This window comes from Mesoplodon mirus (assembly GCF_964341445.2).
Source record: "Mesoplodon mirus genome assembly, contig: HAP1_SCAFFOLD_518, whole genome shotgun sequence".
Lineage (NCBI taxonomy): Eukaryota > Metazoa > Chordata > Mammalia > Artiodactyla > Ziphiidae > Mesoplodon > Mesoplodon mirus.
This window is the reverse complement of record NW_028295480.1, coordinates 388,228-407,230: the sequence shown is the minus strand read 5'-3', so window position 1 is coordinate 407,230 and position 19,003 is coordinate 388,228. Positions and strand designations below refer to the sequence as shown.

The 19,003-nt window shown below is 41.4% G+C and overlaps 1 protein-coding gene across 2 annotated transcripts in view; it reads right to left on the bottom strand.

Annotated features, from left to right (window-relative positions):
- Nucleotides 1-911: 911 nt before the first annotated feature.
- LOC309797418 (uncharacterized protein) overlaps nt 912-19,003 on the bottom strand; it is a 262,284-nt gene continuing 244,192 nt past the window's right edge. For both annotated transcript variants that reach the window (XR_014292644.1, XR_014292646.1), the window contains one exon: nt 912-1,223. The gene's annotated coding sequence lies outside the window, so the exon portion shown is untranslated. The remainder of the gene's footprint in view (nt 1,224-19,003) is intronic.

Below are 19,003 nucleotides of genomic sequence, written 5' to 3'. Positions count from 1 at the left end.
AAAAAAAACCAACTACAGTTGGATATTCTCATAGGAAGATGAGGTGAAAATATGTAGCAGCGGTTCAAAAGCTTAAGCAGTGGCACCTAAATTTGGCTGCACATTAGAATCATCAGAAGCACTTTTTAAAAACCCTCACACCAACAGTTGGGCATCCTAAACCAATAAAATCATTTTAAATCTCCTCAGATGATGCCAATGTCTAGCCAGAACTGAGAACCAGCGGACTAAGCAGAAGGGGATGTTTCTACAAAGATTTCTTAACAATAAGTCCTTTCACCCTATCAGATTTACCCCCCGGCCGCAACTGGGTAAAGAAGGCTAGATGTTGTCCATACCTGCTTAGCTTTAATTAGCACTTGTGACTTGCCCAAAACCTAGATCATGTTTCCCCTAAATTTCATGTTATTCCCTAAGCTTTTCAAATCCAGGGCTAAGGGTTTGCCAGGATGAGATTTTAAGTGCTCACACAGGGGAAGTCCCTGGCAAACCAGGACAGAGGTCACTCTACATTGAAATGTAAGCATCCTAAATAACCCTGCCACTGCTCCCAGATACTAGTCTGTGCCAACCAGTGGAGAAAAGGCATTCTCCATTACCACCACGGCAAATGCTGCTGTACTTGACTTGGCTACTCCCTAACTTTTCCAGGCAACACTCCCCTTAACCTGCTGGTGGACGCTTTGGCCAGCTGACAATGCAGATATTTTCAAACTTTAAGGTGAATAAAAATCATCTGGAGGGCCTGTTATAACAGAGATCACTGAGCCCCACCAGAGTTGCTGATTCCACAGGGCTGGGACAGGGCCCTAAAACTTGAATATATGACATATTATCAGGGGAAGCTGGTAAAGCTGGTCAGGTTGTTACCGAATGCAGGTTCGTGTGTCTAAAGCACAGTGAGGCCAAACAAACCTAAAGGTTGGAGTCTGGAGCAGAAAAAGTTTTATTGCAGGATAGAGCAAGGAGAGGGGTGGCCCGTGTTCCAAAACACCCTGAAATCTCCAAAGGATTTCAGCAAAGCATTTTTAAAGGTCAGGTGAGGGAGGGACGTCCCAGGGAATGTGATCATCTCATGCACAATCCTCTCATTGGTTGATGTTGAGGCCACAGGACAGGTAACATTATCCATCCTTAGGTGCCAGAAGGTCTGGGGGCTACGTGCTCATGATCATCAAGGAGTTCATTTCTTCCATTGGGTGGTGGTTTTTAGCATCTGAAAACTCCAGAAATATGCCTGAGATACTATTATCTGAATACTTCAGAGAGGAACTACAGCAGAGGCTATAGGGGATGGGTCTGTCCTAGGAAGGCCCCATAGGGTACTGCTTGGTTACAAGGTGACCATACTTTGAGAACCACTGCTCTAGTGGCTTGGAATGTTAAGAAAGTAATGGAAGAATCCCTACCCAGATCTAGATTCTAGTATCGCCAGCTATTTTGGTGGGGGGAAGGGTAAGTTTGGTCCTTGCTTGGACTTCTTGTTCACTTGTATCAAAGCCTATTTGAGGCAGTGTGCTCGGCAGTCCTGCAGATCTGTCTTTTGCTTCAACAGTGTTTGGAATGAACAGACCCAGGGCCGCTCCTTGCCCCAGCCACCGACAACCGTCCAGCCTTTCTTCCTGTCGCAACCTTTGGAATCAGCCACTCAGCTATCCTCAGCCTCCAGGACAGGCCAACACCGTTTTTTGAGCTTAGCTCCTTATCACTGATCAACCACGAGTTCCCAGGTTCGTCAGAATTATTCCATCGAGGTGGAGGCCGCCGTCCACCGCCTGTTAACATGCATCTGTGGACACTTACCTCTCTCTGAGCTTCTATTTCGACAGCAACAATGGGACTCTGGACAGTGGGGGCCACATTTTTCGCCACCTGGCTGAGGAGAAGTGTGAGGGCGCCCAACGTCTCTTGAAAATGCAAATAAAGTGCTGCGGCCGCGCCCTCTTCCAGGATGCGCGGAAGCCTTCTCAAGATGAGTGGGGTAAAACCCAGGACACTGTGCAAGCCGCCATTCTTAGGGAGAAGAACCTGAACCAGACACTATCGGATCTGCGCGCCCTGGGTCCTGCCCGCGCAGACTCCCACCTCTGTGACTACCTGGAGAGCTGCTTCCTGGAGGAGCAGGTGAAACTCATCAAGAAGATGGGCGACCACCTGACCAACCTCCGCAGGCTGGCTGGTCCGCAGGCTGTGCTGGGCGAGTATCTCTTCAAAAGGCTCACTCTCGAGCCAAACAGGAGTCTCTGAAGTCCAGCGGCCGCTGAGGAGCCCCTCTGGCGTCAAAGCTTCTGCCTGAAGCCCCGCTATGCAGCCACTAGGCAGCTTTGTAACCGCCCTGGAGCCCTCTCCCAAGCCTTGGACCAAATGGAAACAATAACGCTTTTTGCAGAAGAAAAAAAGAAGCCTATTTGAAACACAAACAGAATAAAGAGAAAAAAAGAAATATTATATATATATATATATATATATATATATATTCATGTTCTTTTTAACATATGAATTGCCCCACTTTATCTGTGTGAAATAAGTTTGTTCCCGTTATTGGGCTAGTCCTCAAGCTTTGCTGCTCGTATTAATTACCTAAAGAGCTTTGAAGAAGAACATTGGTGTCTGGGTCCCAGCCCCAGAGATTTTGATTCAGTAGGTCTAGGGAGGAGCCTGGGCACGTGGAGGTCTCAGAGTTCCCCAGGTGATTCTAATGTGCAGTAAATTTGTGAACCACCTTTTGGCTTCAATCCAGCTAGTGATCAGATATTAAATCTAAGACACATGGGCTAGTGCGTGAGCTCTGTTGCTAGGTGTATTCCATTTTCTTCCTCCTGGAAGATTCGTGCCAGGGAAAATGATTGATAGTTGTGTTACTTCTCTGAAGTGGATAGAAATTTCCAATTAACGTGAACAGGGGAGGGTGAATGGGTGAATGCAATAAGGTGTATCATTTACATATTGCCCTATGTGTATGGCTAGAAGCTTTTGCAACTGACGTCTGCCCTACTTTTCATGCTAATGGTAATGCTTGTCCTCCTAATGCAGCTGTAAACTTTATAAGCCCATAGGTGGACAGCATCACAAAATATTTACCCCTCCCCACTGGCCCACTCTCAAGCTTCACTCCCCTTCCCCAATACACAAATGTACATCAATGCGCTTGAGACCAATATCAACATACTGACCTTCAATTCTTCTACTTTGCAGCTTCCCTCTTATCAGGAGATGTCAGCATTTAGTGCAAGGACAAATGCTTGCCTCTTGGTGAGTAATGTAGACAATGCCTCCAAGAGACAAATAGCCCTTACGGAGGGGGAAAAAGTCTTTCAAAATGGTTGATGCCCAGAGGAGGCATTTTCAGTCATCTCAGCTTAGAGGTCAAATATCCAATATTAAAAAGGTTAAAAAGAAGAAGAAAGCAAGGAAGAAAAGAATGAAACAATTTTCTTATCTCATAGTAATAAGGCAGTTTTCCATTAAAAAAAAAAGACTTAAGCCTTAAATTCTCTTTCCTAATCAAAATGTGCTTTTCCATCTTTAGACTATTCCTCTTATATCCTGTATTATTAATGATGCTTAATTCTTGAAATAGCACATGGCTGAAAACAGAAGCTAACCTCTTGTCCACTATGAATGAAATCTTCTTTTCCTAGGACCCGTCTACAATGTACAATTTGGGGTTTGCCAACATAATTATTTTCTCTGAAATAAGGTACAGCATTTTGCCTTTTCAATATATAGTTATACAATATATTGTTAACACAACATAGTTAATATAGTCAATATAGTCAATACAACTAGAACACACATGATATGATGCCACTTTGGTGATTTTCTTCATCCATGTAATTCTGAAATTTGACAGTATAGTTTTCATATTCTAATGAGCTGAGTATTACCTTTGCAAGGATAGAAAAATAAAATAAGTTCATAATATTCTTGTGTGGTTTGCCCTTGGGGTGGATTACCATAATGGGGGGATATTTGAGCCTTTCCCCAAGTCATTAAAAATCCTCCAGCGAGCAGCCCCTTGTCCTCTCCAGGGAGTGGGGAGAAAGGATCTTTAATCATAATAATCCTGGGGGGAGAAATCTCGGAAATAAGACATCTGCTTCGGTGCCTTGTTGTTTTGCAGAATAGCAATGACTGCCTTAGCAGCTTCTATTGCCATATGTGTACAATAAATAAATGAACATAAAATTGAATGAACGCATAAAAGAAGGATAAACCCACCAGCTTAACAAACCCACTCTCTCACCTGCTGTGCCCCGAAACATGAAAGAAAGAATCACGGGATCATAAGGATTCATAAAAGAACAGTCTCTGTTAACAATATTGACAGGAGGTATAAGGATAATTTGTCTGATGTGGGACCAACAGCTTAATTGCTTAATTCTTTTTTTTAAGGGCAATTCATTCATTTATTGTTTAAAGATTGCAAGACAACATCTGAATTTTTGTAGCATAATTTAAATGTTTTACTTTTTTTTTGTAATTTTATTTTATTTTATTTTTTTTGCTTTATAACAAATTTAATCAGTTATACATATACATTTGTTTCCATATCCCCTCCCTTTTGCGTCTCCCTCCCACCCTTCCTATCCCACCCCTCCAGGCGGTCACAAAGTACCGAGCTGATCTCCCTGTGCTATGCGGCTGCTTCCCACTAGCTATCTACCTCACGTTTGGTAGTGTATATATGTCCATGCCGCTCTTTCACTTTGTCACAGCTTACCCTTCCCCCTCCCCATATCCTCAAGTCCATTCTCTAGTAGGTCTGTGTCTTTATTCCTGTCTTACCCCTATGTTCTTCATGACATTTTTTTTTCTTAAATTCCATATATATGTGTTAGCATACAGTATTTGTCTTTCTCTTTCTGACTTACTTCACTCTGTATGACAGACTCTAGGTCTCTCCACCTCATTACAAATAGCTCAATTTCATTTCTTTTTATGGCTGAGTAATATTCCATTGTATATATGTGCCACATCTTCTTTATCCATTCATCCGATGATGGACACTTAGGTTGTTTCCATCTCCGGGCTATTGTAAATAAGGCTGCTATGAACATTTTGGTACATGTCTCTTTTTGAATTATGGTTTTCTCAGGGTATATGCCCAGTAGTGGGATTGCTGGGTCATATGGTAGTTCTATTTTTAGTTTTTTAAGGAACCTCCATACCGTTCTCCATAGCGGCTGTATCAATTCACATTCCCACCAGCAGTGCAAGAGTGTTCCCTTTTTTCCACACCCTCTCCAGCATTTATTGTTTGTAGATTTCTTGCTGATGGCCATTCTGACTGGTGTGAGATGATATCTCATTGTAGTTTTGATTTGCATTTCTCTAATGAGTAAAGATGTTGAGCATCCTTTCATGTGTTTGTTGGCAGTCTGTATATCTTCTGTGGAGAAATGTCTATTTAGGTCTTCTGCCCATTTTTGGATTGGGTTGTTTGTTTTTTTGTTATTGAGCTGCATGAGCTGCTTATAAATTTTGGAGATTAATCCTTTGTCAGTGGCTTCATTTGCAAATATTTTCTCCCATTCTGAGGGTTGTCTTTTGGTCTTGTTTATGGTTTCCTTTGCTGTGCAAAAGCTTTTAAGTTTCATTAGGTCCCATGTGTTTATTTTTGTCTTTATTTCCATTTCTCTAGGAGGTGGGTCAAAAAGGATCTTGCTGTGATTTATGTCATAGAGTGTTCCGCCTATGTTTTCCTCTAAGAGTTTGATAGTGTCTGGCCTTACATTTAGGTCTTTAATCCATTTTGAGCTTATTTTTGTGTATGGTGTTAGGGAGTGATCTAATCTCATACTTTTACATGTCCCTATCCAGTTTTCCCAGCACCACTTATTGAAGAGACTGTCCTTTCTCCACTGTACATTCCTGCCTCCTTTATCAAAGATAAGGTGACCATATGTCCGTGGGTTTAACTCTGGGCTTTCTATCCTGTTCCATTGATCTATCTTTCTGTTTTTGTGCCAGTACCATACTGTCTTGATGACTGTAGCTTTGTAGTATAGTCTGAAGTCAGGGAGCCTGATTCCTCCAGCTCCATTTTTCGTTCTCAAGATTGCTTTGGCTATTCGGGGTCTTTTGTGTTTCCATACAAATTGTGAAATTTTTTGTTCTAGTTCTGTGAAAAATGCCAGTGGTAGTTTGATAGGGATTGCATTGAACCTGTAGATTGCTTTGGGTAGTAGAGTCATTTTCACAATGTTGATTCTTCCAATCCAAGAACATGGTACATCTCTCCATCTATTTGTATCATCTTTAATTTCTTTCATCAGTGTCTTATAATTTTCTGCATACAGGTCTTTTGTCTCCTTAGGTAGGTTTATTCCTAGATATTTTATTCTTTTTGTTGCAATGGTAAATGGGAGTGTTTCCTTGATTTCACTTTCAGATTTTTCATCATCAGTATATAGGAATGCCAGAGATTTCTGTGCATTAATTTTGTATCCTGCAACTTTACCAAATTCATTGATTAACTCTAGTAGTTTTCTGGTAGCATCTTTAGGATTCTCTATGTACAGTATCATGTCATCTGCAAACAGTGACAGCTTTACTTCTTCTTTTCCAATTTGGATTCCTTTTATTTCCTTTTCTTCTCTGATTGCTGTGGCTAAAACTTCCAAAACTAGGTTGAATAAGAGTGGTGAGAGTGGGCAACCTTGTCTTGTTCCTGATCTTAGTGGAAATGGTTTCAGTTTTTCACCATTGAGGATGATGCTGGCTGTGGGTTTGTCATATATGGCCTTTATTCTGTTGAGGAAAGTTCCCTCTATGCCTACTTTCTGCAGGGTTTTTATCATAAATGGGTGTTGAATTTTGTCGAAAGCTTTCTCTGCATCTATTGAGATGATCATATGGTTTTTCTCCTTCAATTTGTTAATATGGTGTATCACGTTGATTGATTTGCGTATATTGAAGAATCCTTGCATTCCTGGAATAAACCCCACTTGATCATGGTGTATGATCCTTTTAATGTGCTGTTGGATTCTGTTTGCTAGTATTTTGTTGAGGATTTTTGCATCTATGTTCATCAGTGATATTGGCCTGTAGTTTTCTTTCTTTGTGACATCCTTGTCTGGTTTTGGTATCAAGGTGATGGTGGCCTCGTAGAATAAGTTTGGGAGTGTTCCTCCCTCTGCTATATTTTGGAAGAGTTTCAGAAGGATAGGTGTTAGCTCTTCTCTAAATGCTTGATAGAATTCGCCTGTGAAGCCATCTGGTCCTGGGCTTTTGTTTGTTGGAAGATTTTTTATCACAGTTTCAATTTCAGTGCTTGTGATTGGTCTGTTCATATTTTCTATTTCTTCCTGATTCAGTCTTGGCAGGTTGTGCATTTCTAAGAATTTGTCCATTTCTTACAGGTTGTCCATTTTATTGGCATAGAGTTGCTTATAGTAATCTCTCATGATCTTTTGTATTTCTCCAGTGTCAGTTGTTACTTCTCCTTTTTCATTTCTAATTCTATTGATTTGAGTCTTCTCCCTTCTTTTCTTGATGAGTCTGGCTAATGGTTTGTCAATTTTTTTTATCTTCTCAAAGAACCAGCTTTTAGTTTTATTGATCTTTGCTATCGTTTCCTTCATTTCTTTTTCATTTATTTCTGATCTGATTTTTATGATTTCTTTCCTTCTGCTAACTTTGGGATGTTTTTGTTCTTCTTTCTCTAATTGCTTTAGGTGCAAGGTTAGGTTGTTTATTCGAGATGTTTCCTGTTTCTTAAGGTGGGATTGTATTGCTATAAACTTCCCCCTTAGAACTGCTTTTGCTGCATCCCATAGGTTTTGGGTCGTCGTGTCTCCATTGTCATTTGTTTCTGGGTATTTTTTAATTTCCTCTTTGATTTCTTCAGTGATCACTTTGTTATTAAGTAGTGTATTGTTTAGCCTCCATGTGTTTGTATTTTTTACAGATCTTTTCCTGTAATTGATATCTAGTCTCATAGCATTGTGGTCGGAAAAGATACTTGATACAATTTCAATTTTCTTAAATTTACCAAGGCTTGATTTGTGACCCAAGATATGATCTATCCTGGAGAATGTTCCATGAGCACTTGAGAAAAATGTGTATTCTGTTGTTTTTGGATGGAATGTCCTATAAATATCAATTAAGTCCATCTTGTTTAATGTATCATTTAAAGCTTGTGTTTCCTTATTTATTTTCATGTTGGATGATCTGTCCATTGGTGAAAGTGGGGTGTTAAAGTCTCCTACTATGAGTGTGTTACTGTCGATTTCTCCTTTTATGGCTGTTAGTATTTGCCTTATGTATTGATGTGCTCCTATGTTGGGTGCATAAATATTTACAATTGTTATATCTTCTTCTTGGATCGATCCCTTGATCATTAGGTAGTGTCCTTCTTTGTCTCTTCTAGTAGTCTTTATTTTAAAGTCTATTTTGTCTGATATAAGAATTGCTACTCCAGCTTTCTTTTGGTTTCCATTTGCATGGAATATCTTTTTCCATCCCCTTACTTTCAGTCTGTATGTGTCTCTAGGTCTGAAGTGGGTCTCTTGTAGACAGCATATATATGGGTCTTGTTTTTGTATCCATTCAGCCACTCTGTGTCTTTTGGTGGGAGCATTTAGTCCATTTACATTTAAGGTAATTATCGATATGTATGTTCCTATTCCCATTTTCTTAATTGTTTTGGGTTCGTTATTGTAGGTCTTTTCCTTCTGTTGTGTCTCTTGCCTAGAGAAGTTCATTTAGCATTTGTTGTAAAGCTGGTTTGGTGGTGCTGAACTCTCTCAGCTTTTGCTTGTCTGTAAACGTTTTAATTTCTCCATCAAATCTGAATGAGATCCTTGCTGGGTAGAGTAATCTTGGTTGCAGGTTTTTCTCCTTCATCACTTTAATTATGTCCTGCCACTCCCTTCTGGCTTGTAGAGTTTCTGCTGAGAGATCAGCTGTTATCCTGATGGGGATTCCCTTGTGTGTTATTTGTTGTTTTTGCCTTGCTGCTTTTAATATGATTTCTTTGTGTTTAATTTTTGACAGTTTGATTAATATGTGTCTTGGCGTATTTCTCCTTGGATTTATTCTGTATGGGACTCTCTGTGCCTCCTGGACTTGATTAACTATTTCCTTTCCCATATTAGGGAAGTTTTCAACTATAATCTCTTCAAATATTTTCTCAGTCCCTTTCTTTTTCTCTTCTTCTTCTGGAACCCCTATTATTCGAATGTTGGTGCGTTTAATGGTGTCCCAGACGTCTCTGAGACTGTCCTCTGTTCTTTTCATTCTTTTTTCTTTATTCTGCTCTGCAGCAGTTATTTCCACTATTTTATCTTCCACCTCACTTATCCGTTCTTCTGCCTCAGTTATTCTGCTATTGATCCCATCTAGAGTATTTTTTATTTCATTTATTGTGTTTTTAATCGATGCTTGATTCATCTTTAGTTCTTCTAGGTCCTTGTTAACTGTTTCTTGCATTTTGTCTATTCTATTTCCAAGATTTTGGATCTGGGAAATAGAATCTTGGATCATCTTTACCATCATTATTCTGAATTCTTTTTCAGGTAGAGTGCCTATTACCTCTTCATTTGTTAGGTCTGGTGGGTTTTTATCTTGCTCCTTCTCCTGCTGTGTGTTTTTCTGTCTTCTCATTTTGCTTATGTTACTGTGTTTGGGGTCTCCTTTTTGCAGGCTGCAGGTTCGTAGTTCCTGTTGTTTTTGGTGTCTGTCCCCAGTGGCTAAGGTTGGTTTAGTGGGTTGTGTAGGCTTCCTGGTGGAGGGGACTAGTGCCTGTGTTCTGGTGGATGAGGCTCGATCTTGTCTTTCTGGTGGGCAGGTCCACGTCTGGTGGTGTGTTTTGGGGTGTCTGTGGACTTTTTATGATTTTAGGCCACCTCTCTGCTAATGGGTGGCGTTGTGTTCCTGTCTTGCTAGTTGTTTGGCTTAGGGTGTCCAGCACTGTAGCTTGCTGGTCGTTGAGTGAAGCTGGGTGCTGGTGTTGAGATGGAGATCTCTGGAAGATTTTCACCGTTTGATATTATGTGGAGCTGGGAGGTCTCTTGTGGACCAGTGTCCTGAAGTTGGCTCTCCCACCTCAGAGGCACAGCACTGACTCCGGGCTCCTCAATTTGGGATGATGTGTTGTCTATTCATGTATTCCACAGATGCAGGGTACATCAAGTTGATTGTGGAGCTTTAATCCGCTGCTTCTGAGGCTGATGGGAGAGGTTTCCCTTTCTCTTCTTTGTTCTCACAGCTCCTGGGTCTCAGCTTTGGATTTGGCCCCGCCTCTGCGTGTAGGTCGCCGGAGGGCGTCTGTTCTTCGCTCAGACAGGACAGGGTTAAAGGAACAGCCTCTTCGGGGACTCTGGCTCACTCAGGCCGGGCGGGAGGGAGGGGCACGGAGTGCGGGGCGAGCCTGCAGCGGCAGAGGCCGGCGTGACGTTGCACCAGCCTGAGGCGCGCCGTGCGTTCTCCCAGGGAATCCGCCCCTGGATCCCGGGACCCTGGCAGTGGCGGGCTGCACAGGCTCCCGGAAGGGCGGTGTGGGCAGTGACCTGCGCTCGCACACAGGCTTCTTGGCGGCGGCAGCAGCAGCCCCAGCGTCCCACGCCTGTCACTGGGCTCCGTGCTTTCAGTCGCGACTCGCGCCCGTCTGTGGAGCCCCTTTAAGCAGCGCTCTTAATCCCCTCTCCTCGCGCACCAGGAAACCAAGAGGGAAGAAAAAGTCTCTTGCCTCTTCGGCAGCTCCAGAGTTTTCCTGGACTCCCTCCCGGCTAGCTGTGGCACATTAGCCCCCTTCACGCTGAGTTCTCGCCGCCAGCCCCAGTCCTCTCCCTGCGCTCTGACCGAAGCCCGAGCCTCAGCTTCCAGCGCTGCGCGCCCCGGCGGGGGAGCAGACAAGCCTCTCGGGCTGGTGAGTGCCGCTCGGCACCGATCCTCTGTGTGGGGATCTCTCCGCTTTGCCCTACCCAGGTATGTGGGGAGTAACTTGCCTTTTGGGAGGTCTGGGGTCTTCTGCCAGCGTTCAGTAGGTGTTCTGTAGGAGTTGTTCCACGTGTAGCTGTATTTATGGTGTATCCGTGGGGAGGAAGGTGATCTCCGCGTCTTACTCTTCCGCCATCTTACCCGGAAGTCTCTTAAATGTTTTACTTTTTTGATAAAGCAGAGTATAATAGCAAAAACAATTAGTTTCCAGTAATATCTATATCTCTATTCAGAATTAAGTCTTCCACAGACATGTAACCTGGAAACAAAAGCCTGTTACAATAAGCAAAGCTTCAACGGAGTGGCTATGTTTCGGGCCAGGGAAAGGTTCATCCCTAAAGGAGGATGATGTGTTATGTAAAATGGCTGCAAGGTCACAGCCTTGAGGGCGTTGGAAGTCTATTATCCTATTCCACATTAAGTAGTTTGGTGAACTTCAAACGTCCGTTCATCTGCAACCAAGCTGGCAACCTTTAACTGATATTTCAAGCAGGTAAGAAATAAATGAAAAGAAATCCCTACACTGATGTTCCTTGATTTACACTGTTAAATGGTTCATTAACATGTAATTCTGGCTAAGAATTACATTTGAGACTCCTTGCTCAGATTTTGGTTAACAGTACTAATCTTTAGAAATTCAAGTTCTCATTAACCAATACTTTGTCAGCTAGGATACGTTCAGGCATCAGCCGCAACTGCAGAGTAGGTGCACTGCCTCAGCGTTTGGAAAGACATAATCTACGACAGTACTAGAAGACACAACTCCTGTTACTCGACAGCATGTGAACAGGACAGCAGGACAGAAACATCTATTCGTATGTGCCGCGGACCAGCCGGAGAAAGAGGATTTCACCGCCCAGGGTCAGAAGGGACGGGGCAAGGAACTGAAGTAGCGCTGACGAATGGGGTCAGAAGGACCAAGACAACTGATGGTTGCAAGGCAAGTTTTAGTATGCTACGGTTGCAGATTATATAGACTAGAAATGGAAGGTTGCCAGATGGTGGTTTACATTATCTATAGACTGTCTCGGCTCAAGGTTAACTTCCCTGGGAGAAAATCCATAATCCCAGAATCATCCAAAATAACCTGCATGTGCAGGGAGTGGGGAGAAAGCTTTGCTTGTCTCATTTTACATTCTTTCTGATTTCTGAGCCCTGGTGATTTATCTCCCATGGAATGGAACAAGGAGGGGAACAAGTAGGGACAGTCCCTTCGAGCAGCGGCGGCATGCCTGGCATGTCCGTAGCCTGATCTCAAGGCTGACTGTTTCCCTCAGTTCCCCTTTTTATTTTTTAATTTTTGCTGCAAAATAATTCCATGAAGCTTAGTGCCGAGAGTAGTATATTGTTGCATGAGGATACGAAACAGACATGAGAAGATTATTATCAATAATAGGCAAATTATGGCCAGGGTAATAAATCCTGACCACCCTCCAGTAATCCACGACTGAGGGTTTAACCACTTTAAATGGTCCAGTAAAGTTTTAATTACATCTTCTTGCGAAATATCATCAAGATGTGCATTTTGTATATCCTGAATTTCAGCATTTAATTTCTTAAGATCAAGACTAATATTATTATCTGACCAAACACTCAGCAGATGCATTTTTACTTTTTCCCATTCCCAAATACAGTCATTGTACTTGTAAGGAGTAACACAAATCCATGTATACTTTTCATGACAAGCTAAACGCATCCTCAATTTTAATGCTGCCATCTGATCTCCAATCCCCAAAATTGCGTTTTTAAATTCATCTAACTTGTTATTCATCTGTAAATCTATGTGACTTTGTAAAGATAAAACAAGACTGGTATTTTGAGATAACTGATTACAAAGTGAGCATGATTAATACTCTGTGAAAGAGCAAGACCGGCAGTAGCCGCGGTAGCAGACAGAGCAGCCAAGGCAAGTAAACTTACTATTAGCCACCCAGTAAAGCGTCTCCTTCTCTGCAAGGCTTTAGAGAGTTCCACCCATGCCTGTACTCCAGTATCTTCATACCAAGGTTCTCTCAGCTGTACAGGCACCATAACATATATGGGTTGCCTTAGTATAAGCACAGATTGTGTTCCTGCAGAAGGGAACATGCAACTGTAAAAATACAATGAACACAGCTAATATTATATCCTCCTTTGGAAGAATTACCAATGTTAATAGAACCAATCAAAAGTGTATATGGAGGAGCAACGCAAGTTATAACAGGTGTATTGGAATAAGTTAGAGCTAGTTTCCATATATCCCAGTTCTTTGGAAATGCGATAAACCTATCTATGACGGGAATAGAAGAGATGAGAATTTACCCCTTGGTATAATCTATAGTACACCATATTTGGTTATTATTCCAAGATGCATTGCAACATTCAAAATTGGATCCAGGAAAGTTAATGGTCATAAAAGGAGGAAATTGAGTTTTTGATTTTCTCTTAAGAATAGTAACCATATGTCCAGCCATAAGTATCCCTTGTCCTCCAAGTAAATGCTTCATACACAAATAATTTCCTGAATCTTCACCTGTAACCTTGGCTATAGTAATAGCGGAATCCCTAAGTGGTGAGGCGTATGAGATTCGACCTCTAATATTAATAGGTTGCCCATTTTTATAGCAAATGATGGTATCCTTAAGATCCTCTTGTCGGCTGGTAGCCGGGCATGTAAGAGTAATGTGGGTTCCTGTAAAACGAAGGATGCCTGGAGAGCCTGACAAACTAATTGATTGATCCGTTCCCTCATCAACATCTGTATGCTCATAACTAATAGCCTTTACACATCCAGTTTCCCGATTCAATGGGCTAAGACAGACAGGATAGGTACTAAACCAGTTAGTATAATTTACAGACATATTGATTTGTTTTATATTCCCAATAAGAGGCCCATAAACAGTATCATTGTAAAATACAGGAAACTCTGCTTCAGACCAAGATATGGGTTGTAACAGTGGAGGATCAGGTACATAGGCCCAGTAAGTTGCTGCATTAACAGAGGGAACACATGAAATGGTTGCCAACATAGCCAAAAATAAAGTCACAGGTGTAACAGGATTATTCTGTTGTTTCACTAACTCTTGAGCTCGTGAAACCAATTGTTTAATTTGTCCCCAAGTTGGAACATCACTCCTTTGAGTCGTCCTGGCAAGTGGTCTCCTCTTCTTCTTCTTTTTCTCAATCAACACTGTCAAATTTTCGGGAGAGATACAGAGCTTCTTCATCTTCTGAACTAGGTGTGAGCTGTGGTGAGCCATCTATTTGCCTGACTAAGCTCTCAGAAAGCCAGAGAGGTCCAGGAGCTCATCTGGGAAATATACACACATGACCACGTCCCCAAATCAACACAGGATCAGGACCACGCCAAGTGCTGGTTAGCGGATCTTTCCAGAGGACCTCCAGAGATTGAGAGGCCAATCTTGACTCAGCCACCAACCTTTCCCCTGTCAACAGTGAGAAAATTTAAAATAAACAGAGCATGATTTATAAGGTTATGTAGTGTTGTTCTATATAATTCCCCCCTTTTTTATTTTTTAATAGTTAGCTTTAAAGATCTATTTGCACGTTGTATAATACCTTGTCCTTGAGGGTTATATGGAATGCCTGTAATATGGGTAATTTGTGATGAATCACAAAATGTTGCAAAAGCAACACGAGTGTAAGTGGGCCCATTATCTGTTTTAATAATTTTGGGAAGGTCCATGAAAGCAAAACAGTGTAATAAATGAGTGATAACATGTTTAGTAGCTTCTCGGGTCTGTGCTGTAGCACAGAGGAAACCACAATAAGTATCAATAGTGACATGAACAAACAGTAATGTCCCAAAAGACGGGATATGAGTAACATCCATTTGCCATAAATGACTAGGTAATAATCCACGAGGATTAACACCATAATGTGGAACAGGAAGGTGAGGTAAGCATCGTGGGCATTGCTTAACAATTTGTCGGGCGGCTCCACGAGGAAGGGAAAATTGTTTGCGTAATGTAGGCGCCGACTGATGGTGTAAAGCATGCGATTGCTGTGCTGCTTGCGAAGCAGTTGGATCGTAACTTACCATAATATGAGGGTGTCCAGGACATGGACCATGAGCATCAACAGTGTGAAGATAATGAATGCAATACCTTGGCCATTCTTGACAGCATGACGAACGGAAAGGAGGAGGACGGTAAATTGGGATATGTCCTGCTTTAGGGAAAAGAGATGGAGGAGGAAGAGTAACTTTAACTTTATCTTTGGGAGGAAAATGCACAGGATAAAGATCACGTTTAGATCGAGTTAAAACATCTGCAGTCGCATTCATTTTAGACAATGGACCAGACAAGTTAGAATGAGCATGGATATGCAGAGCTGCAACAGGACCATCGTGGGAACGAATAAGCTGTTGAAGCAAATGAAAACAGGATGATAATTCAGGGTCATTAGTATATCCTCTGGTCGCAGTCTCCAGAAGAAATAATAAGCGAATAAGATATTTACTATCAGAAAACAAATTAAAAGATATAGAAGGCAAATGTTTAAAAGCCATAATGACAGCATACAGTTCACCCCGTTGAGCTGAAGTCAAGGAAGTTTGTTTAATGAGTTTTGTTCCATCGTCAATGATTACAGTAGCCACTCCTGAAGAAGAACCGTCTGTAAAAACCAAAGGTACATGAGGAATAGGCTGTTGCCTAATTATAGAAGGAAAGATATAAGAGTTAAGTTTGCTGAATTGGATCGATTTATCAGCAGGCTAATGGCATTCCAAGGTACCTGAAAATCCTGCAAGAACAAGACCCCATTCATTACTATGTTGAAAAAGCCAATTTTGTTGACTAACTGAATAAGGGATAATAATTTGAGAAGGTTCTATACCTATAAGTTGTAAGCATCTAGTTCTACCTTGCATTATTAACTTACTAATAAGTTCATAATAAGGGTTAATAACTTCAGAGGATGTAGTTTTCATATGAATCCATTCAATAATTCCAACAGCTTGCCATAAGATGGCAGTAGGCACATGAGGTGTTGGACAGACAACTAAAGAAATTGGCAGGTGAGTGTGTGTTCGAGTTCATTGTGCAGAGCTGAAAGCTCTAGTAACTATTTGTAAAGCTTGAAATCCTCTGGAGTCATAGATCGTGAAGTAGAAGGATCTGAGTCACCTTTAAGAATATCAAATAAAGGCTCTAACTGAGCAGTAGGAAGTTCTAAGGAAGGCCTTAGCCAATTAATATCTCCAAGTAATTTTTGAAAATCATTTAATGTTTTTAAATTGTCAACTCGAATGTGCAGTTTTTGAGGCCTAATGGTAGAGTTATCAATATATTTTCCCAAATAGAAAAATGGAGATTGTCTTTGAATTTTTTCTGAGGCAATGACCAAGCCAAATGATTGTAAGGATTGTTGTAAAAATTGAGAAGCAGTCTCTAATCAAGAAATATTATCAGTGGCTAAAAGTATATCATCCATATAATGTATGAAATATAACGTTGGAAACCTTTTTCTCACAGGACTTAAGGTCTGAGCCACATATACTTGGCATAATGTAGGACTATTTGCCATGCCCTGAGGCAATACTTTCCGTTGAAATCTCCTCATGGGTTCCTTAAAATTTAAGGAAGGCAAGCTAAAAGCAAAATGTTTTCTATCTTCAGGAACAAAGGAATAGTGAAAAAACAATCTTTAAATCTATAACTAAAAGATGATAATTGTGTGGTATGGCTGTTGGAGAGGGTAGGCCTCGTTGAAGAGCTCCAATTATTAGCATAGTTTTATTAACAGCTCTTAGACCCTGTAATAACCTCTATTTTCCAGAGTTTTTCCTGATAATAAAAATAGGAGTATTCCAAGTACTATTGGAAATTTCTAAATGCCCTAATTGTTCCAGTACTAATTGTTCTGCAGCTTCTAATTTCTCCTTTGTGAGGGGCCATTGGTCCACCCATACAGGGTCATCACTCAGCCAAGTAATTGGATCTGCAGTGAGTGGAGGAGAATCCAAGGCCCCTAAGAAAAACCCAAACCTTGTCTATCACTTTTTATTTTCACATCAATAGGATAGACAGTTCCTTTTTGATTTGTTCCCAGCCCTTTTGTGGGAAGAAATCCTTGATCCAACACCATATTAGAGACTTGAGAATTTGGACTATAAAGTAATAGTCCCATTTCTTTTAATATATCTTGGCCCAAGAGGTTTAAAGGCAGCCCAGGCAAAACATAAGGCTGGAAGTATCCTCAATGGCCCTCACTATCTTGCCATAATAATAACTGACTACTTTGCATAGGAGAAGAACTCTGTCCTATTCCTTGAAGTTCTGTAATAATAGGACTAACGGGCCAATGTTTAGGCCAGTGCATCTGCGTCATAGCAGAGACATCAGCTCCAGTGTCTAACAAACCTGAAAAAACCTTTCCATTAATGGTTCATTTCATTTCTGGACGTTCTTTCCCTATCTTCTGAATCCAGTAGGCAGCACTAGATGACCCAAAAGCCTTTGTTTCTCTCTTTTGATGTTGTAAAATTTGTCCATGAGGTACAAAGGGCAAAAGTAGCAATTGTGCAATTTTATCACCAGGAGAAATCGTTATTATATTTTTTATAGTTTGTGCCATGATTTTTATTTCTCCTTCGTAGTCAGAGTCTATGAGTCCTGGCATAATAGTTAAACCCTTCATGGCGACACTACTTCTTCCCAATAATAGTCCAATCAAACCCTTGGGTAAAGGTCCATAGATGCCCATAGAGAGGGCCTGAGGACCCATTTCAGGGGTTAATACATATCGGGCGGAGGTACTGAGGTCCAGTCCTGCGCTTCCTGCTGTTGCTCTGGAGAGCGAAGATATTGTATGTTTTTGTTTTTGGTTAATGTCTGATTGATAGTTTGAGGAGGATACACAGACGTTGCCCCTATTATTCGTTGGGGCCGGGGAAGGCCCCGGGAGGAGCTTCCCGACAGTGGTGTCCCATCCTTGTGGGCCACTGAGCGACAATCTCGTGCCCAACATTTTCCCCTGTTGCATTTAGGGCATAAACCAGGGATTTTCTGACCAGCTGGAGGGTTTTGAGTAGGGAAGGAAGGACCAGGGTGACAATGAGAAGATCCATATTCTCCAGCAAAATGACCCGCCTTTCCGCACTGAAAACTAGTCTTTGTTCTCTTTGGATTGTTTTGAAACCCCACTTTAGTTAACGCTGCAGCCATATCAGCACCCTGTATAGAAGCAGGCCCCAGGTCTGCACAAAGGCCAATATAATCCTCCAGTGTTCCCCGTTTTCTCCAAGGTCGAATCGCAGCCTGACGTGCATTATTAGCGTTTTCGAAAGCAAGTTGCTTAACTACAATTGTACCCGTGAGTCCATCCACAATGAGTCTCCCCACCGCCTGTAACAATCTGTCTACAAAATCAGCATATGGTTCATCAGGTCCCGTCTCATTTTTGGAAGATCCTCAGTTTTGTGTGTAGAAGGTAATTTCCTCCAGGCTTGTAATGCCAAATGATTTATTTGAGGATAAGCAACAAAGGTATAAGTTAATTGATCTTGTAAAGAAATATATGGTCCTTCCCCACTCAGCATATGATAATCAACTGGAATATCATGGGTAACGTTCTTTTCTGCTTGTTCAGCAGCCCGTTCATAAAAATCAAACTTCCATATTAAATAATCTCCACCATTTAAACAAGCTCGTGCAATAGACTTCCAGTCAGCGGGGGAAAGAGCTTCTCCTGCCATAGTGTCAACCATAGCAGTAGTAAAAGGAGCAGTGGGCCCATATTGAGCACAAGCAGATTTTAGATCTTTCAAGACTTTAAAAGGAAGAGCCTGATGCTCCCTAATACCCTGTTGAGGATTATTAGGATCAGGTCTTTCTAGGACAGGACAACAGAAAATAGGATCTTCTCCTCGTTTTATTGCTTGTACAGCACGTTGCAAGAGACTGAGCATTTTTACAGATGTAGATTTTTGAGGAAGACAGTCCTTACTAACTTGCAGCTTTTTCACTGACTTATCTATCATAGCCATTAGAAAATCATCCTCAGGATATTTCTCTCTTTTATGTTTAAAAGCCTCATCGGTTAAGTCAAAATGTTC